Below are 20393 nucleotides of genomic sequence, written 5' to 3'. Positions count from 1 at the left end.
TTCCATCTAAGTCTATGAACAATCCAGATCTCTTTAGCTGCTCTTTTTCTTAGTAATTTCCAAAATATTGTAAGTTGGAAACTACTTATTTGGAAAGAAATTATATTAGTAATTATTTCTTTTAACCCCTCAGGTCTGAGGTACAGCATATTCTATAACATACTTTCAAAATTTGTAGCTAGGTGTAATACCAAACTCAGGCAAATATATATCAATTCAGCTTCTTTCTAAAGTGTTTATCTGCAGAGTTTTGGGGGCAGTCATACTCAGCTGTTTGGTGGTGTGTATGAGTAATTCTGTGCAAGTAAATCTGTAAAGTTTGCATAATAATCTTTGAAGAGACTTTGAATTTTCTTTGTTCTCCCCCTACCACAGATATTTCCTGACACATCAAGTGTCCCAGTATCTGTATGGATGTTAGTTAGCATGACAAGCATACACCACCTACATATCTCTAGCAGGCTTGGTAGTATTCAGTCATTTAAGAAGGGAACAGAAATAGAAATTATATTTTTGCTGAATTGGAAATTTAGCAGGTTTTGTTGTGCTGTTCACCCACAAGATTTAAGGAAATTTACTTATGCAAAGAGCCTTCATCTTACTTTTTCCTTATTTCTGTAGCCCAAATACAGTGTAGTTTGTATGCTTCTATGGGACTTCTGATTTTAGCTCCCCTTTAAGAAAATTCTATATATAAGCACGTGTAGGCTTGCACAAATATTAAACGAAGTATCAGAAAGATTGTTAATTCTATCTCTGGTGTGAAATGTATTACATTGCCTTAACTCCAGCCATTCACAGACTGAGATAGCTGAATCAGATCTGAGGACTTATACACATTAGATAAGCAATGTGGATGTCTTCAAAAGCAAGAGTGTAAGTTCTTTAAGATGGAATTCATATATCCTTGAGTTCAGGGAGATGAGCTACACAGACTTCACTACATTACTTCACAAGCAGTAACAAGTTTATCATCCTAACTCCTGTATTAAGGATTATGTACCAGTGTGTTTTCACACAAAGGAATTGAGGCACACAAAGATTGTACTCAGACTTGCACAAGCAGTGGGTGGCATTGCCACTGATCAGTGGGAGTATTCAGGGCAAGATATGTGCCTCATGAGTGTGGGTACAGATTTTGCATCCAGGTCCTGCACTTGAAATGTAGACTTTGGCACACATAGTAACTTGACCACAGAAATGTCTTGTTTCATAATTTACTCAGAGAGATACAGCTCATTCTAAAAGCAAAATACCAGCATTAACTTCTGTTTAGAAGAAGTAGTATCAATAAGCTACATCCATCTAAGTATCTACCTATAAAGAAGAGAACTGATTCTCTTCTGGATCCGAGGCATTACATTGACTTGTTTAGGATAGACTTTCAAGGCTGCAATAATTGCTGAGAGCTAGTTACTTTTGCTAAACTCATAAAATTTTAAATCCCTTTGTGACTCTATTATGGAGAGTTTGTATTAGTCATCACAATGAGAAATAAAATTTTTTGAAATGTTCATGCTAGAGTTCATGATGCTGTTTAGTAATTTGAGAAAATGGGCTTTCATTTAGCTCCTGTCACAGTGAAATTCGTACAACACACTCAAAGCAAGAGCTTGTAACACAGTATGTTCTTAATCAGAACAAACCTACAGTGAGCCAGGGGTCAGTCAAAAAAAGAAATAGGAAGCTTGCAGCTCTCTTTGTGAGCTTCAATAAACCTGTCCATCAGTAACTGTTCAGCAGTTCTCTATGTTGCAACAACACTTAAATGAAATATCAGTTAATTTGAATTTGTCCTGTAAACTTCTGTCCTATATATCATAACTGTTCATTAATCAATTATTTTGTATATAACTCTTGAAATAATGTTTTAAATAGATATAGCTGGAAAAAAAATTGGGTTTAGGACAAGAATGGCTAAACTAATGAATAGTTGATAAAAATATGAAATAAATGTTACTTCATCATTTAGTCAGTGAATTCAGTCAGTAATAATAAAGTTGTACCTGGATGAGCTAAAGGGAAATAAAATTGCTGAGTCAGTTTCAGCTCTGTCTAGCACTTGTCTAAATTACTGAGCTTTTTCTAAGAGACCTGACTGATGTTTGAATAGTCCTTTGTGTTGGAGAAGAATCTTTTTCTGAACTGAAAACATTTTCAGTCTTTTAAACTTCCTCCTACTTTTATGCAGTAGAAGTTTAGCTACCCTGAAGCACTTCAGGATAGAACAACACACTTCTGCTTGGTCTCAACATAAATGAATTTGAAAACCTGTGCTTAGCAACCACAACAATAAAATGCTATTGGTTTTGGTTTTCTTTTTCTTTTTTTTTTTTTAAGGTATTTTTTTCAGTAATACAACTTTAAGTTTGAGAATCTGATGGAGTGATTCTTATTTTTCTAACAAAAACATTATCTTTGAGGCAAGCCTTACTCTAGAAAGGGGAAGTTTTCAGACTGTTTCAAGCATTTTGACAGTCTTTCTTATTTTCTCCCTGCCCATGCAAAACCATGAATTTACCATTGAAGATGTGATTGCAAGTTCACTGAGCAGAGAGACTTTTTTTTCCTGAGTATAGATTCAAGCCTTTAAAAAATATATTTACCCTAAAGAATGTGCAGAACCTTTAATATGCTTATGATTGCCAAAAGCAGGGACTTTTAATGTATGCATGTGAAATATTCAATAGAAATGAACTGCTGCTCCAGTTCTGAAAAAAGACTGTACTGAGAAACTTTGCCAGATGACACCAGGTCGTGAAGTGCTTTGTGAGAAATGTCTTGGCCTGTTCTAGTTACTGATGAAATTTGCTTTCCACTTCAGTAAGGCCAAAATTTCACAGTTGGATGATGCCCTAGAGATTATCAAGAACACTAAGAAAAATTTCCCATCACCTCTGATTAATTACCCAGAGTAACAAGTGTTCCCCTGGGCCACGTTTTGTCTCAGCTATAGATAAGCACTGCTGTGTGAATTTTAATGAAGTGCAAACTCTACAGCAAGCAGGATAAATTCACCACTGCACCATGTGGTCTTGTTGGCAACCTGGTAACATAAATCTAGAATAATAGTAATTGCTCTCTAATATAATAGTGATAAGAACTTTAATGATTCAAGTGTATTTTGAGGTGGGGAGGATGAAAAGAGGGGAGAATAATACTAAAAGAGCTTCAGTAGAAATTAATTTCATATATAAGAGTTATTTGTAGTGGAAATTGTGGAATATTGGGAAGAGTGTGATATCCATGAAAAATCTCCAATCCCTTCTATAGTATGAATACTGGGGTTTTTTCTTGTTAAATATTTCTTTAAAATATTTTTTCTTGTTCAATATTTCTTTTTTTATCTTTCTACCAGTTAGTGCATTTAAAGTATTTACTAGTATCCATAACAATATACAGCAGGTTATCCAGAACAGATGAACAGATGTGTTTTTTTAATTAAAGTGCTCTTTTGTTATAATCAGTATAATATATAATTAACTCATGAATATCATGATCACATCAGGTTAGTACATTGAGAATTATTCATAAAGGTTAGATCTGTTGGTAGATTTGGGATGCATGTTCTTCTTCACTTGGTAAAACAAAGTCATTGACTTTCCCAACATACCTTGCCTTGTTTATATTCTCATACTGAAGGAAGAAAAGGTATTTGTTTAGCTATGCAAATGAAAACTCATTTGGGACATACTTTTGTTTTGCCAATTCATGTATTTCAGTGTCTTTCTTCCTCCTTTTTAGCCCTATGCTGAAGCACAGCTTTTCTTGGGTGTATGTGTTTTGAACCTTTTTTTTTCTCTGTTATTTGTACAGAACACAAGTTTGAAAGAGCTGGAATAATAGAGACACAAGTGTCTCTTAAAAATCTGCAGAGTTTCAAAATTTTGTGTAGACTTGTCTGTAATCTTCCAAGAACTCCTCTGTGAGGAGGGAAGCATAATTTGTCTCATTTTATAGATAGCAAACACAGAAGTGGAAAAGCTACACAACTGTAAAAACAGACAGATGGTCCCTAATCTTTGATACAAAATGGATCAAGGGTGGTGGTGGAATAAAAGAACAACCCAAGCAAACAAACCAACCCAAACAAAAAGAACCCAACCCAAAACAATTGCCAGAAGACCTATCAAGTTTACTACTGAGTTTGTCCAGGGAAAGGCTTTGATGATTCACAAGTGGCTCTTGAGCTGCCAGTCTTTTCACTTTGCTTGCTGTGCATGTAGTGCTGCCCATCACCTGTTGTTAATTATAACATCCTATAAATCTAATGTTAGAAGACTAGCACTGGGACACAGTGCCTGCCCTGGCTTAATGGACACTCTAGGAAAAAAATAATTTTTCAAGAATTTATTCCTGGACAAGCTTCTATGAACCTGGCATTGTCATGAACTGATACTTCTATTAAGAAAAACACAAGTGAGTGCCTTTAAACAAATAAGGTGCTGGCTTTGTACAATCATTGTGGTTTCAAACACAGTATCAAAAAACACTATGATGGGAAGCTATCATTTAATAAATCAAAATAGCTTACTTGGTAATAAATATTTTTCTTAGAAACCACAATATTCTCTTTTCTATGGATCATATGACTTTCCAGTTCCTGAATTTTTTTACATTACTGGAGTAACAAAGGAACGTGGGAAATAACTCTGCATGGTGAAATCATTCAGTTAAGCTGTGCCTACACTGTGGTTAGAACAACTTAAAAATGTGTGATTTCAGGCATAGGAGATCAATTGATTCCCTTTTTCAGGTAGTCACAAGTTGGCTGAATTGGGCAGTGCTGCTTTTCTGAGATGAGGAAAGTGTTTCGTTTTGACAAAATAATTTAAAATTAATTTCTTAGCTTTGTATTCTACAAAGAGGTGAGCAGTATTTCCATCTCCAGTATGGGAAAAAAATTCCTGCCTGTATGGGCTCTGAGCATTTAAAAAACCACAACAAACTAGTGAAGGCCATGAATTGCTGCTATTGACTCTGTTGGCTTCTGTTCAGGTAACTTCCACTTATACTGATAAATCAACCTTTGTAGTTAGCAGTGAAAAGAAAGCCAGTATTTAAAATAAAAATAAACATGAAAGAAACTCTACAAAGATGTAGATTCTGCTCTCGGTGACAGTAGTCTTAATTAACATTTGGTCTAGACACAAGTACTGTAAAGACTTGCACATAAACATCTATAAGAAACACACTGTTGCATTTACACAGATGTATTCTCACATGTAGAATTACCTGCTCACATAAAATGTCAAATTGACTGGCACCTATCTATTGACATTACCACAGACTATCAGGTGAGGTGGTCTTAAATTTTTAGCAACAGGCTATGGAAACATATATGCATTTTCATACTTGCATGCATTTGTACATCAATTCATACATAAGTGAGTTTCACCTAAAGAATACAAGTAATAAATTCTTCTGTAAGTAATGCTGCTCCATACAAAAACCTTCAAGTTTCCCAATGTCTGCTAAGAAAGGCATAAAAAAGTTTATACAAAGTGTGAAGAATCACCTTGTTTTACTGTAATTCCTTTTATGATGCGTTTCTCATGCAAAGACCACAGTATTCTTCCATTTTTTGGTTCCATAATTATTCAGTATTCTGAAGTTTTGTGTTCCTGGGTGTGAGATTCTTTTTCTAATGAAGTGCAATGTGGATATGAATATATTTGTATAGCTTCAATAACTTACTGGCTTTGCTTGCTGGTAAAAATATGGTTTTGATTATCCTTAAAACTCCTGATTCAACCTACTTTGGGGAAGTTGAGCTATATTTTTTTTTACTGTTCACATGACATGGTGTGCATTCTAGCTGAGATCCAAGGCACTGTACAGTGGACTCGCATCAAAAGAGAAAATGTTGCAGCAGACCTTGATTGGAAACTGAAATGTAACTTAAGGAATATTAATAACAGAAAGGTATTGAAATCAGAGTTCTGGCTTTAGGCAAACAATTTTTCAATGGTCCAAAATGCTGGTTTAGGAGATGGATAGGACAAAAATTGCTGAAAATATATAAGAAATATGAAGCCTTGGAAAAAAAATAAAAATTGGAGTATCATTTGTTTAACAGACAGGGCTTTAAATGACCTCAAAGAACTATGCTCCATGTTGGTTACTGTTTTGTAATGAAATTCCATTACTTTGAAAGCAAACGTGGAGCCTGCAGCAGCTTTGTTAGATACACTTATAAGAATATATCTATCCTCTAGCTGATCTTCCTGTGCTCCTAGCTTTGCACTTTGTTTCTTTTTGTAGGGAGTAGTGATTTTATGACAACCCACTTAATTCTTTAGGATTCGTGTTAATATACTATGAATGTTGTGCAATGCTATTGGGGCAATGAACAGAAAACTGACAGTATCTTGATTACTGATGTGCCAGGAAAGGAAAAGATACTTTCTGAAAATCTTTTTTACATTAACTTGGTTCTGAAGTTAATTAGATCTCTGCATGCTTATGGGCAAGCCTCAGAGCCACCTGCCTAGTTTGTGGGTTTTTCTGCTACAAATCTGCAGCTGAGTGCCTTCCTGTCTGCATCCTAAGCTGCACATTCCTGGAACACACTGTGCCTACATCAGGCCCGTGCTGTGTGCAGTTCCTTTCTCGAGGGAAAATGTGACACTGTTGACCAGTGACTGGTGGGGCTTTCAGAAAGGCAATTTTCCTGCTGAGTGAGTCATATTTATGAAGTAGGCCACTGGAGGGATACCTATCCCAATAAGCAGAAACTGATCTCAATTTGTGTCTGAAAAGAAGTTGATGTCCTTGGCAAAGTCTCCCTCTCTTAGGATAATACTCGGACGTCTTCTGGCTTTGTGAATTGAGAAGCTCTCATCTCTGGCTAGAGGTCAGCATTCTCATGTAATTTCTACCTTTTGTCTCTGAAGATTTTTGAAAAGACAGATCCTTTTTGATGGTGATCATTTTTCTTAAGAAATTAAACTTCAAAAGACGTGTTAATTGCGTTGTTTCAGCATTAGACTTTTTCATAAATTATGTCAGAAAATTACCTCAGTTTAACAGAAGAGTACTTCACTATACCAATATCCAGACTCCACATCCAGTAATGAACAGATCATAACAGTGCTGAGTATCAAATTTGAAGGATTCTGACAATCTGCATTTTCTTTTCTAGAAAGAGAAGAAAGAAAGAATGCATGTTAATAGCCTTCAAAAAGGCAGGAGAGCAAAAAGATGGTTTTTACTTTACTTGAATAAATAAGCTACTGAGAGTTTATTTTATTTTCATATTTTCATATTTTTTATATAATCAGACATTAATACATTAAGTAAACACAAAACAGCCCAGGAAAATTGTGTTGAAACTGTTAAAACTCAGGTTACAAAGGCACCACAAAGGGCTCACGTTTTGGTTTGTCCTGTTTTTATGAGTAATATCATCAGCATTCCTCCAGTATGCTTAGGTGCTGCTCTGTAATTCACAGAAAATTATGTGTTATTTTTCTCACTGAACTACTTTGTATATTACAAAAGATCATTATTTCTAGTTGTACACAACTAATTTTTCTCTCCTCAACAGTAGTCAGTTTCAAGCTTGGTCAGAATTTTGAAAAAGCAAAAGCTAGAAAGATGAGAGAAAAAATTGAAATACTTCAGTGCACAGTGTAAACTCTGGTTTATCACAAAATACCAGACAACAAATTGCATCAACCAAAGCCTAAAACCAAAGTAGTTTTTCCCCTGCCTCATAAACGAGTAACAGTCGACAGCTCTGGAATGTGCACTCCTCTCCCATGAAAACATTTTTCCGCTCTGCCTTTTCCAAAACTCAGAAGTTCAAAGCTAAACTACTACATGTTATAAAAGAACAAATTTACCATGACACTTAAACAAAGACATGAGTCAGTGTATTCACATTTCTTAAGGGAGGAAGGAGTCATGTTTCTTGTTAGGGCAAGGTCTGCAGTAAAGAAGTTATTTTTATAGTTTTATATATCTTCTTATAATTATTTATTCACGCAGATGTTCTGTTTTACTGCACAGTTAAAGCTGTAATTCATGCCCTTTTTGCAATGGATATATTAATTGAGGTTTACAACATTTCTCCTCAGAAAGCAAAATATTAACATCCTTGTTAAACAAAGGGGCAAATGCAATCACAGACATTAGGAAATTTGGTTCATGATTATTTAGGATATCCGTGGCAGTCTGGGAACTTCAGCAGTTTCTCTTTGCTCTGAAGAGTGCAATTTGTGTTCTTGGGAATGGCATGAGGAAGGTGGCTAGCGTGTATGTTAATAACAGAGAGAAAATGAGGTGGCTGTGGACAAAATAACCTCTAACTGGAATAAAAAGCATGTGATTTTGTGTCCTCTTGAATGTGAGATGTAGAACGTAATAGATTAAGCAGCTGAATTGCTGTATGTAGTTTTTAAAGCTGTCTAGGAAACTTGGAGCACCATTTCCATTTATTTGGAACAAGTGGCTGACTCATTTGTCTGCCTTGAAAAACCTCTATGACTGTTCCTGATTGGAATAAGATGAATATTCTGAAAGTCATTGCTCTTGTGAAACAGGGAAGAAGTCACAGAAAGTCACAGGGCTCCTGTTAATACTGAGCCTCATTGAATGTAATATCAATTTGGAATATGTTAAAGGAGGCAAACTTCTAGGTACTGTAGCAGCTTTAATATGTCCACTCTTTCAAGCAGATTGATGTGGCCAAGTCTTGTCCTTTGTGAATACAGAATTTGGGATAGATTGATCAAAGGTCTGCTCTGGATTCAGACCTTTGACACTGAAAGTTATATTCAGTAGGATGGAACCAAAATTAGAAAATCCTTGAGCATGGAGAAAATTGACATATCAAACTATGTCCAACAGCCCTTGCACACCATCAGGTTTCAGTTTTCCCTTATTAATATGTAAAGATTTATTAGGTCAGTCTTTAAAAGCTGTGTTGAGCAGCTGTAGAGACAATATGCTCAAAATGAGGGGCACAATTTTTTTCCCCTTCAAATGCAATTTTTGGGGGGTTTTTTGCCTAGCTGGTTGCTTTACCTATAGTCATAAGTTCTCTTTAGCCTTTTAAAAATACTATCATATTGCACAGGGTAATACAAAGAGGCTCTAATGCAGTTAATAAACGGGGTTTAAAAAATTTTAACTTATTAATGGCAAGGTTTCAGTTTTTTCGTGTATTTTTAGAGGCCTTTAACCAACTGCACCATTTAATTTAATGTTGGTTTATGAAGGAGTTCATCTGAGAAAAGTAACATTTCTAGTAAGGGAGAATGTCACAGTCAATTTTGTTGGATACAAGCATGTCATACTGATAACAGTGCCTAAAAGTACCAGACACCTAAAGAGGGGAACCTGCATTAAGTGACCACTGAGTAGATGAACCATGTTTTAATAGCCTTTGGAATAAGGACAAAAGTAAACTCTGCTGCTATAAGGACAAAAGTGAACTCTGTTCTATAGACAATGAACTCATTTAATTTTCAGTCATCGTGCATTAAACTTTCAAAGTTACTGAGCAAGCAACACCAGGATATAAATGTCATTGAGCAGTAGGGTGCAATTAGGAGGCAGTGCCTTGATAGAAAGAGGGCAGCTGATGAGTAACAGGCCAGTGGTAGCTGTGCTGGCCTCCTGTGTGCAAACAAGGATGAGAAGGGGTTCACTCCCCCCTTTCCCTGGAGCCAAACACAGCTCCCACCTAAGAGCTGCTTTGTTTGGCTACGTGGGCAACACAGGCAGCAATGCATGTTCTGCACCAGTCAGAACCACAGTTTGAGCAAACTCAGTACCAAACAGTGCAGTAAGGATTATACAGGGGAAAATATGTATTCCCTTGGCTCTTGCTTCCACCTCCCATGTTATGCAAGTGAGCAGGGAAGGGACTTTCACCAGAGGTTAGGAAAATTGTGATTTATAACGTTGGTGGCAGGTGGAACAGGAGAGGCTGTGGGACCAAGGGAGCCAAGTATTTTAAACATCTGTTATAGGCCTGTGCCAGATGCAGGATACCAGACAAGATGTGCCATTTGTCTGTTCTTGAATGGAATTTCCTATGTCCCTAATACCAAGCAAACTCTGTTTATTTATAATATAACTACTTCTGGTTTTGTAGACATGATATACAGCACATTTCATCTTTTTACTTTCTCAATTACATTTAACACTAAAGAAGATATTTATTTAGCTGTGTAAATACAGTCAGGAGGCTGTTTTGCTTTGTCATGGGTGAATCTGTAAAGACTGGAAAACTACTCAGTTTAGGGAGGCAGCCTTGTGTAGTTTCCTGAAGTACAGTTTTCTCTAATGCTTGTCTGGGTTAAAAATGGGACTCGGGTTCTTGCAAGACCTGTGTCAGGCAGTGATTTAAAGTGATCATTTGCATGGGCACAGAGAGAAGAATTATTTGGGAAATGCTGACTGTTCTCTCCTGACAGCGAATTTTCTTGCAATTCTAAGTGATTATATTTTATATATATGCTATTTCCCAAAGGAATAGGCAGGAATTTTTAAGCAAAACATTTTCTCAGAATATGTAAATTCAAAACTACAGCTTCCTAATGCAAACATTAGTAATAAAAGGAAATGTCTCCCAATTCTTGGAGTGCATTTCTTGACAAATTCTGACAGAAACACAGACTTCCCAGAGTAACAGCACCTCCTAATGAGACTGATTATCTGGAGTTGATTATTCTACCTTTAAGTCTCTGTGCTACCTTGTTAATACAAAATATATAAGCCACAAATTACATTTAAGATGCAGAGAAAAAGTCAGTGCTGATATATATATAGCTTGGAAAGGAAAATGGAACAGCCCCTCTCTCCTAAGACCTGGGCTCCACAGTATTGCACAGAAGGGTCTATCTTCTGCATTTCAACCTTGCTTCTGTCAGCATCCTCCCAGTCACCACTGGAACTCCTGTTTGCTCTTGCTCCAAAAGCATATCAGGCTGGACTATCAAACCTTTTTCATGGGTCCTTTCTGGTACCTCTGCTCCAGAGGCACATCTCCCCATCCTTTACCAGCAAGCTGTGTCCTCAGATTATCTTACGTCTCTCTGAAATAAGACATTTCTTTGAACTATTGCTAGATTTTGAGTTTACAGGAGATGACACCCAAGATAGACCTGAGCCCTCAGTTGACCCTAGATTTTTCACTGAAATGCCTTGGTTTCTCTTGGACAGGAAAAGAGAATTTAAAATAAACAAAAATCTGCAAGATGGAAGAAGTGAAAAGTTGTAGTGATGAATTCACTAGCTAAACCATAAAGCCCACAATACAACTAATCAGAAACCAAGTTTCTCCAGTGATATTCCCTCCAACATTTAAGGTCACAACATACATCAAAGCATGTGCAGTTAACTGCCTGCAAAAATGTGCTTCATGAGCTCATCCTTTCCTGCCTCACTTTTTCTGTTTGTAAAGCTGAGGCTGTGTTAGACTGGGGCAGTGCTCTGAAGTCTAGCTTCTGACAGGAGATGTTACAATAATTGCTGCAGCAGATCTCAGAATCAAGTGAAAGCAGCCATGCAACAATCAAAGGTGCAAACCACAATCATCACTTATGTTGCGTGCCATTGCAGGTATAGAACCAGCAGAGCAGAAAAATGTTCACACTTGCTTCTAGATGTAATCCTCTGTTAGGAAAGTATCTCCCTCCCCACCTCCCCGCCAAAGGTTTTTCCAGTACACTTTGCTGGTTTTAGCTGTAGCTAGAAAAGATACAGCTGTGTTTTTTGGCTTATACAGCTTGAAGCTTAAGCTCAGCATTCAGCAACAGCTTAGTCTGAGCTGTTTTACTAAACTATTTTTCTGTAAACATTTTCATTCAATAGTTACCATGTGATATTTGTGCTCCCTTAAAGCATCCTAGTGACTGGGTGCCTTATCTTCATATTGCCAGACTGGTCAGATACTTACTTGGGAGGTGGTCTGAAAGCTGGGACAGAGGTGAGACAGAGAGCATTTGATGAAAGCTAGATTCTGACATGGAGTCCTGTGATAGACAGTCCAACAAGCTGCTGCTAAGTGACACAGAGAGCAGCATCTCAGCTGGCAGCTGAATTAATATAGTCAGTTTGAAAAATTTTTATGTTTGTGTTTAGCTTATGGGTTTGAAAATCATTTGCAAATGAACACCACACAAAAAAGCATAAAATAGAGGACTCAGGCTGGGACTTGGGGGTTTTGCACACATTTACACTTTCAGATAACTCAGGTCCTTGCTTGAGGTTAAGGACAACCATAGATGTAGCTAAATCATACACAGAGGCTGCTTTAAGGAGGCTGCTGCTTCCCACAGAGGTAAAGTCCGGCCAAGAATAGCATGTGTTTCCTCCTCTGCATCTAGCACAACTGCAGCTAAGTGGTTGCTTATGTTCAAAAATGAATGAAATATTCAATGAAAACAAGAATCTTCACTGACACGATCACTGCTTCTTAATCATTACACAAAATAGTGTTGTCTTGCCCAAGCGTGCCTGGCTCTCTAAGAATAATGGAGACAGGACAGTGTTTGGATAGCTGCTGCTTTTTCTGCCTGTTTTGGGGGCATGTTCACAAAGGTTTAGCCCAGAAAGAAAAAAGTACATCTGGAAAGAGCATAAACCAGGTTGCCAGACTCTGGCACTGCTACTAGAAATAATTCTTTCTCAGGAAAGTACCAAAATATGGCTGTCTGGTTTGCCCACAAGTATCCGGGCATTTTTCTTGGCAGGCATGGATACTGGCTGCTGTTGGCATTTTGATTGCTGCCCCAACTAGTGTCTATTCTTTCTCTGCTGAAGATGGAAGAACACACTTGTGGTTAAATCACTGGCCTAGGGATTAGGCAAAGTGGTTCTGCTCAGATTTTAGTCTGCATTCTTGGCCAGGTCACTTAAGCAAGAATTTTGAGAAGTGCTCAGCACCCACAAATGGGGTCAGATTTTTCATAAGCTCTCTGCCTCCATTGAGGCAGTGGCCAGATGATCAAAGGAACTTCTTAGAAAATCTGTCTGCAAGTGTCATTGTGAGAGCTACTGGGTGCTGATCACTCATGAAGATCTGGTTCTCACTGAGGTGCCCAGATGGGAATCAAACTCTTCATCTAGCTCCCATCATAATGGGAAGACACTTGAGAATCTGGCCAGGAGCAACCCCTTGAAATGCTACACCAGTAACTTTCTATGTGCCTCAATTTCCTCTAAAACCAGAGTGATGTTGCCAGGGTGCTTGAAAGGATAAAGTTATTAACCTGCTGTGTGTGAGGTTCTTGGATGCTTCTGAAGCCAGGAAAGGGAAGTGAAGCATTTGTAGAATAGTGTCTTTGCAGACATACCAATCATCTATGTAAACAGGACACTGTTAAAGTGACTGGAGCAAGAGTGCAGGAGTCAGCTTTGCTCTGTGTACAATTGACAAGCTTTCAAGTTCAGGAGCTGCTGTTTTTTGTTTGTCTCAAACCCTTGATAATGAGTCAGGGCTTCACCATGCTAGGGGATGTAACATACAGATCAAAAGAACTCAGCCTTAAAAACCTTTCTGCTGAACAAAGCAGGGCCAGGAGAATGCATTGTAACGAAATTATTAAGCTGTTCCATTCAGCTGTTTGCCTTTTGAACAACTCCCTGCCTGTTGAGTACAGTAGTTTTAGAATTTTCTTTCCTCACATGATATTTCTTTCCTCACATCCCACCCAAATGTTTGGTATTTTTGGGGGGAGTTCTGAGGGTTTAGAACTTTAATTTTACAGGCCTGGTTACTCTTATACTAGATATCCATATACAGCAGTACCTTTTGCAGGTGGGTTTTTGGATTTTAAAGGTATTCAAGAACATTAACTTCAAAATGGACCTTTTTTTTTTTTAGACTTACAGTGGATTAAGTGTTGCCTCCAGATGTGGAAAATTTGAAATGTCCTGAACCTTCTGTAGTGTGTGCTGGAGCAGCTTTCCTCTCTTTCTGAGCAGCCTTCCCTCACATGATGTGACATTTTCTTCTTTTCAGCTGAGAGTGGAGCCCCCCCTCCCTCCAGCCCCCTTCATTTTTGGCCTCCCAGCACCGCCAGCATCTGTGCGAGCTAATGCTGCCCAGATCCTTCTCCAAGGGGCACCGAGGGCTGGCACGCAGAAGCGAAGCCCCGGGCTGTATCTCTGAAACCCAAGAAACCTCAAATGCATTGTGTTTCCATAAAAGCTCCTCAGCTGACTGGGCTGAAACTCCTCTGCTCAACCCTTGCCTCTCCTGTGGGAATGGGAGGCGCAGGTTGGAAGGGAGCTCTCTGTGCACTGCCCCTGTGCAGGAATGGCGCTGAGCTCGGAGCGTGAGGAACCACAACAGCACAGGAGAGAGAGAGGTGCCCCAGGTGAGGGGCCCAGCCTGACTGACAGGGACCCCGAGCCAGGGCCGTGCTCGGGCTGGCCCGGCCCTCACCATGGCCTGGTGAGGAGAGATGTCACCACGGCCTGATGAGGAGAGATGTCACCATGGCCTGGTGAGGAGAGATGTCACCATGGCCTGGTGAGGAGAGATGTCACCATGGCCTGGTGAGGAGAGATGTCACCACGGCCTGGTGAGGAGAGATGTCACCATGGCCTGGTGAGGAGAGATGTCACCATGGCCTGGTGAGGAGAGATGTCACCACAGCCTGGTGAGGGTGAGATGTCACCACGCTGCCAGGCCAGGGCAGCATGTTACCAGCAGGTAATGGCCGTGGAGTAGGGTGGAGCCCTCAGGGTGCCCTGTGGTTTGGTTTTGTTTTAGAGTAGACTACACCACCATTACAACTCAATCCTCACTAAATGCAATCCGCTTGTTGCGAAGCATGGAATATGTAAAATTTTCTTATGAAATGATGTTCTTTAATGTTTCATCTTTGTATACTTTCAAGCCTAATCAACAAGAAGGGAGATTTAATCCAGGAAACAGAACAGCTAACAAGCAAGATCTAAGTGACAGCCAGGGATAGAAAAACTAATTACTTCTTGTTAGAATTGGCTTGTTAAGATTTAGGCCTTGAGGTTAAGGTTTAGGCCTTCACATGCTTCTGTCATCTTAGACCTGGGGCAAGGTTAACATAGCTTGGGAAGATTGCCCACTGATCATGGACACGAAGAATGCAGAATTTACAGAATGCAGACACAAACTCCTGCTATCTTGATAGCTTTTGGGCATTAGATACAACATTCTCATGTTTTCCTGAACTCTCTCCATTTATAAGCAGTGGAGAAAGCAAAAATATTCTCCTCATCATGTCTGGTGGCAGAGAAGGAGAAGCCAGAATGGAAGGGTTGCTGCACCCCAAGCTGAGTGACCCCAGAAAATGCCATGTTACTTCCTCAGTCTCCTTCAGGTCTAGGGGTACTGCAGGAGCAGCTCTTGGTCTCAGCTGTGGTCTTTCTTTTGGAGGGTAAGGCTGTGTGTATGTTGTGAATGTCCATCAAGCTAAAATTCCAGCCCTTGAAACATACTTGACAAATGGAGCAATGAAAATATAATATGTTTCTGTTTACTTATTTTTTAAATACTTATTTTCATGAGATAGGCAGTTAGTAGAAAGTTTGAAAAACATGTAGCAGAGAAAATGTCTTTGAGCAATCACAAATTGAATTTATTTTGCTTGCCAGTCCTTTTTTTTTTTTACCTCTTGACAGTGTTTAGCATAGAAGTGAGATCTGATGTTTAAAATAGGGTATTTCAAAGAATAATATAAAATATTCATTGTAAATTAATTCTGAACTCAGTGAAAGGTAGTTTTTGTGCTTGAAATTTGAGGCAAAAAGCTATCTTGTCCTGACTGTGGAACAGAAATATTTCATAAGATCACATGCCAGAATGAACCACCACCACTTGGCTTTTAGACACTGAGTATTTGCAGCTAGTTGCTTAAGAACAATCTAAAATCGAAATGGGATAAAGATGACATTACAAAACATATGTGAGACAAGTGAATTTCCTTTAAACTACAATTTAAAAGTGATCTGATTATTTTATATCAGTGCATAAAAAAAATACTCCTGTAAATTACTCTTTAATTAAGTATGACCACTGAATGCTAAACATACAGTTTTCTGTATGAACAATGTTTTTAGCTGAGACTAATAACGCAAGTTTAGGGAACAATCCTGAAATTGTCTTCCATGTTTCCTGATGTAATAAATTGTGCTCAGATATCCAAATGATAACAATAGCTTGTCGGAGTTCTTAAGCATAAAAACTGAGAAAAATCCTAGCAGTGGCAGCTTGGACTGTACTGCATAAACATCCTGAATTTAGGTAGGATGGCTGAATGGAGGAGAGAAGGAATTCCCATAACAGACACAGAATGTCCAACTACGGCATGACTTTCTTCCATGGCAGACAGGAACTGCTGCTGTGTCTGCACCTCTAGGAACTCAGGGCAGAACAGTCTGGAGCTCTCTGCCTGGCTTTGCACGTGCCTTGTGTTCACAGCAGGAGCTCAGATCATCATGAACACCTTCACTGCAGCCTATTTTTTGAGCTGTTCGTTCATAAAGCTGGGATAAGATGGGACAGAATCCTTCCTGTTGTTAGTTCACTTATACAATTACTACTTAATAAATAGTCAGGGTAGCTCTTCTGAAATGACATTCAGCCTGTGATTACATATTGAAGTACTGAGGCTTGTCCAGTAACCTACAGCAGCATATCACAAGGTGTACCCACAATGAATGCTGCAGTCCAGGAATATCTTCAGTCAGAGATAATAATGATTACAGCCATTTTTGAAAGCATAAAGTCGTTCCATTCACTGTAGGGCTTGTGCTCTGTTTCAGTGTTCCTTTTTTTTTTTTTTTTTTTTATTTTTTTTGCCCTGAGTTAAGCAGAACTTGGCTTTGATTCTTTAAATCCTTCTTCCTATCAGCTCAGCAACCACAGAGGCGGTTTATTACTGAAAAGAAATCTAAGAATCAGTTTTGGCCAGCATTGTCTTGGAAAGTTCATTTTGTTAACATGGTTTTGGTTTTATTTTAAAAACACTTTGACAAGCACTGACATTTTTGGAATCAGTAAAGCACAAGAGACTTACTCCTAAAGGCCTAAGCTTTGCATTTTTCTGCAGCAAACAATGTGACGTGCTACTATGGTAAATTCAATTCAAGCCACTGATTGAAAGGAAATAAGTACTGAATGTTGTCCTTTTTTTCCTTCATTTTCTAAAATATATTTTGTGCAAATGCTAGTGCTTGTGAGATATGCTTCCTCTTGCTTGTCTCTTTGCTTGTCTCCTTTTCATCTATAGTGCAGGTGGCAGATCTATCAGTCTAAGTTTATCAACATAAACTTTCCTCACATGCCTGCTTTTTTTGCTCAGCTTTGACCTAAAGCAAATACCTCATGACTTTTTGCTGAGATTTGCCAACAAGGGTCCCAGTTGTGTATTTTACATTAATATCCATTAACTGAGAGTTCAACTAAGATCACCTACTTCATTTAAAAAGGAATAATAGGAAATATTTGAACCTTTTTGTTGTTTTTTTTCTCTAAGGCAAGCTGAAAGAGGATTTCTGGTCTCTGAAAAATGTAAAGACTCTTGTTCTGATACTGTGTATTCACTGGAACTCCATGCGTAGTGGGAAGAATGGAATGGCAGAACAGAGGTGAGTTATGTGCTGGCATAAGCAGACTTGACTGCTAGATTTCTTTAGTGGTAAATTGATTGTCTTTGGTTTGTGTGTCCCTGGGGCTGTGCCACCTTCCATTTGTTCCTTCAAAAGCTATGTTGAGTGAGATGCAAAATAAGCATCTCCATTCCAGAAAATATGTATTACATACATGTGTTCTTGCTTCATGTAGTAAGAACAAGTTTTGTTAGAAACTTGTTTTACTCTGCGGAATTTTTTGTTGCAAAAATGGTCAAATGATTTAGTTGGAGTTCCCTATGCAAATCCAGTGTGCTACTGTTAACCTCTTACTTTCAGAGTGAAGAATTCAGCAGTATGTTGGTCTGGAAAGAGTGGTTGCTTTTTTAGTTAGCAGGAAACATATGCTGCAGATGTTTCAAAGTTCTGGCTTTTAATATATCTTTGATATCTACTATGTCAAGCTGTCAAGCTGTTAGTTTAGACTCATTCTCCCTTTAATGGGACAGCTTTAAGGTATCCTATATGTTGCCATGATAGATTCCTAGGAGCTGAAGTAAACTGGCATAGCTGATCCAGGAGTTTGTGATTTTTAGTGCTGTGGATATTTTTTAAAACAAAACCTCTTTCTTAAGTTTACAGTACATTTTTTTTTTCATCTCGACTTTATTTCAAAGTGACTGCATAAATTCTATGACCTGTATCTTTCTCCAGTTGTGTAAACAGGTTATATAGGCCTTTTCCTACAGGAATGGAAAAGTAGTAGTTAGGTTCTTTTTCTATTTTGTTTTGCGGTGGGGTTTTTGTTAGTTTTGCTTTGGGTTTTTTTGTTGTTTTTTAATGTTGGAGTGTTCTTTTTGGTACCATTTACTTCTTGCTTGCAAATGTGGAGTTCTCAGAAGCTGACATTTTGAAGTGCTACACTTCAGGATTGCCAAGAATATTTGCTGACTGCCCAAATGTCTCTAAAATGAGGATAATGAGTAATGAGTGCACACACACATTTGACTTGAAAAGGTGGAAAAAGCAAGGTGTGCATGTGATGCAGAACAGAATGATTCCCTAGCTGTGTAGAATTATGAGTGGCATAGCTGCTAGCATGTTTCTCAAATCCAAAGTGGGAAGTTTCTTACCTACCAGGAAGTCCATATTATTTTTGAGTGCCCTCATGTTGAACTCAGTGTGGTTGTTGATGAGACCCCACGAAGAATGATGTCCACAGACGTGCACAGACACCACAGTCATCAGTTCACCACAGGCTCACAGCACTGGGAATAGAACTTCAGACCTTCGCCTCCGCAAACACAGCTGCTCATCTGGCCTGGGCTTTGTAGCCAGCAGAGGGAACTGATAAACACTCTCACAGGACTGATTTACGTGTTTTCTATAACCGAGAGAGGGCACTGATTCTCACTCCCTTTTAAAAAGAGTCCATTTAATGTCACCCCTCAACAGTTTCATCTGCCATTCATAAGCAATAAACTTATATTTAGCTTACTTTTGCTATAAAATGTGGACTTGCATTGAGTTTTAATCACCTGAAGGTGTCTCAAGACTTCATAGTGCTTTTAATTCCCTGCAGTGCAATTATGAGACATTAAATTCATTACACATCAAGACAATTACAGAAAAACATCCAACATTTCAGGAGTGGAGGGAAAGCAAGGATAATTGTTTACTGGTGACTACAGAGAAAAGGCAGTTATTGCTAAAGACCAACAAAAGGCTTTAGAACCAGGACTCATCACTATATTTTTGAACATATATAGATGCACAACTTTTGCTGGGATTTCTGTTTGCAGAGGGAAAGACACAAAAAAGGCAACAACACTTGCACAAAACTCTAGAAAGTGTAAGTGGCAAAAATAAGGAACTTTTGTACAGTTAAGTACAGCTGTTTGCTGATTTTTTAACAGGCAGAACAAACCACCTGTAATGGTTTTGTCTTGTCTTGTTCCTCACTTCATTACCTCTACTGAACCATTGCTCTTTTAGAAATTTGACAATAGTGAAAATTAAAAATTATCTTCCTGTAGAAGGAAAGAACCCACAGCCTACAATAACTGGAAGGCAAAAGAAAGAAGGGAAAGCACATGGATATATTTTAGTTTAAAAGATAAAACTGAACCTTATGTCCCCTGAGATACATAGCAAGACATAGAGTAAGTAGGCAGAAAATTCTGCAATGGAAATGTGCTCATAGACATATAAAAATTGTCTTCTGTGGCAGATAGTGAGATGACCATTAATGTTTCCTTTTCTAGCCCTCCAGTTACTTCTCACATGTCCACCACTTTATCTATGAACAATGCATGCTTAGCAGTAGCTTTTAAGAGTAAGAGACAAGGCCTCCATTGCTAGGGCAGTAACACTGGAAATTGAGCACTGGAATGTGTTGAGTGAGGTGGTTTTTGTTTTTTGTTTTTGTTTTGTTTTTTTAATTTGGGTTTGGTTTGGTTTTGTTGGTTTTGAGGGTTTTTTTGAAATGAAGTATTTGCAAGGCCACAGGAGCAATTATGAATCTGTACTCTCATAAATTAACTCGACACTAAGAACTAGAGGGATAGGACAAAGCTGGTGGTTGGGGGTTTGGTTTTTGTTTGTTTGTTTTAATGAGCATGAAGTTTTATCATATATGTTTATAGAAGGGGCACATGATAGTGAACATAAAAAAGAAAGGAAGATTAATATTAATGTCCCCTACAAGACCCTTTCAATAATTTTGCTTAAGCCCTATGAGCTTCTCTTTGAGCTCTTTAGTGCTGCTGAGATACCAAAACTAAGTTGTAATGGTCAATGTTGCCCATCATTTCTGGTCC

General features: G+C 38.3%; 1 protein-coding gene across 6 annotated transcripts in view; it reads right to left on the bottom strand.

Moving 5' to 3' along the window:
- The window catches only part of COL8A1 (collagen type VIII alpha 1 chain), a 386313-nt gene that overhangs the window by 63258 nt on the left and 302662 nt on the right, over positions 1–20393 (bottom strand). For 4 of the 6 annotated variants that reach the window (XR_013774741.1, XR_013774742.1, XM_079309847.1 and 1 more), the window contains exon 2: positions 7020–7140. The exons of the other annotated variants lie outside the window; for them this stretch is intronic. The gene's annotated coding sequence lies outside the window, so the exon portion shown is untranslated. The remainder of the gene's footprint in view (positions 1–7019; positions 7141–20393) is intronic. 6 annotated transcript variants of the gene reach the window in all.

Source organism: Erithacus rubecula (genome assembly GCF_903797595.1).
Source record: "Erithacus rubecula genome assembly, chromosome: 1".
Taxonomy (NCBI): Eukaryota; Metazoa; Chordata; class Aves; order Passeriformes; family Muscicapidae; genus Erithacus; species Erithacus rubecula.
Note: the sequence above shows the minus strand (reverse complement) of the source record. Positions and strands in the feature narration are given on the sequence as shown.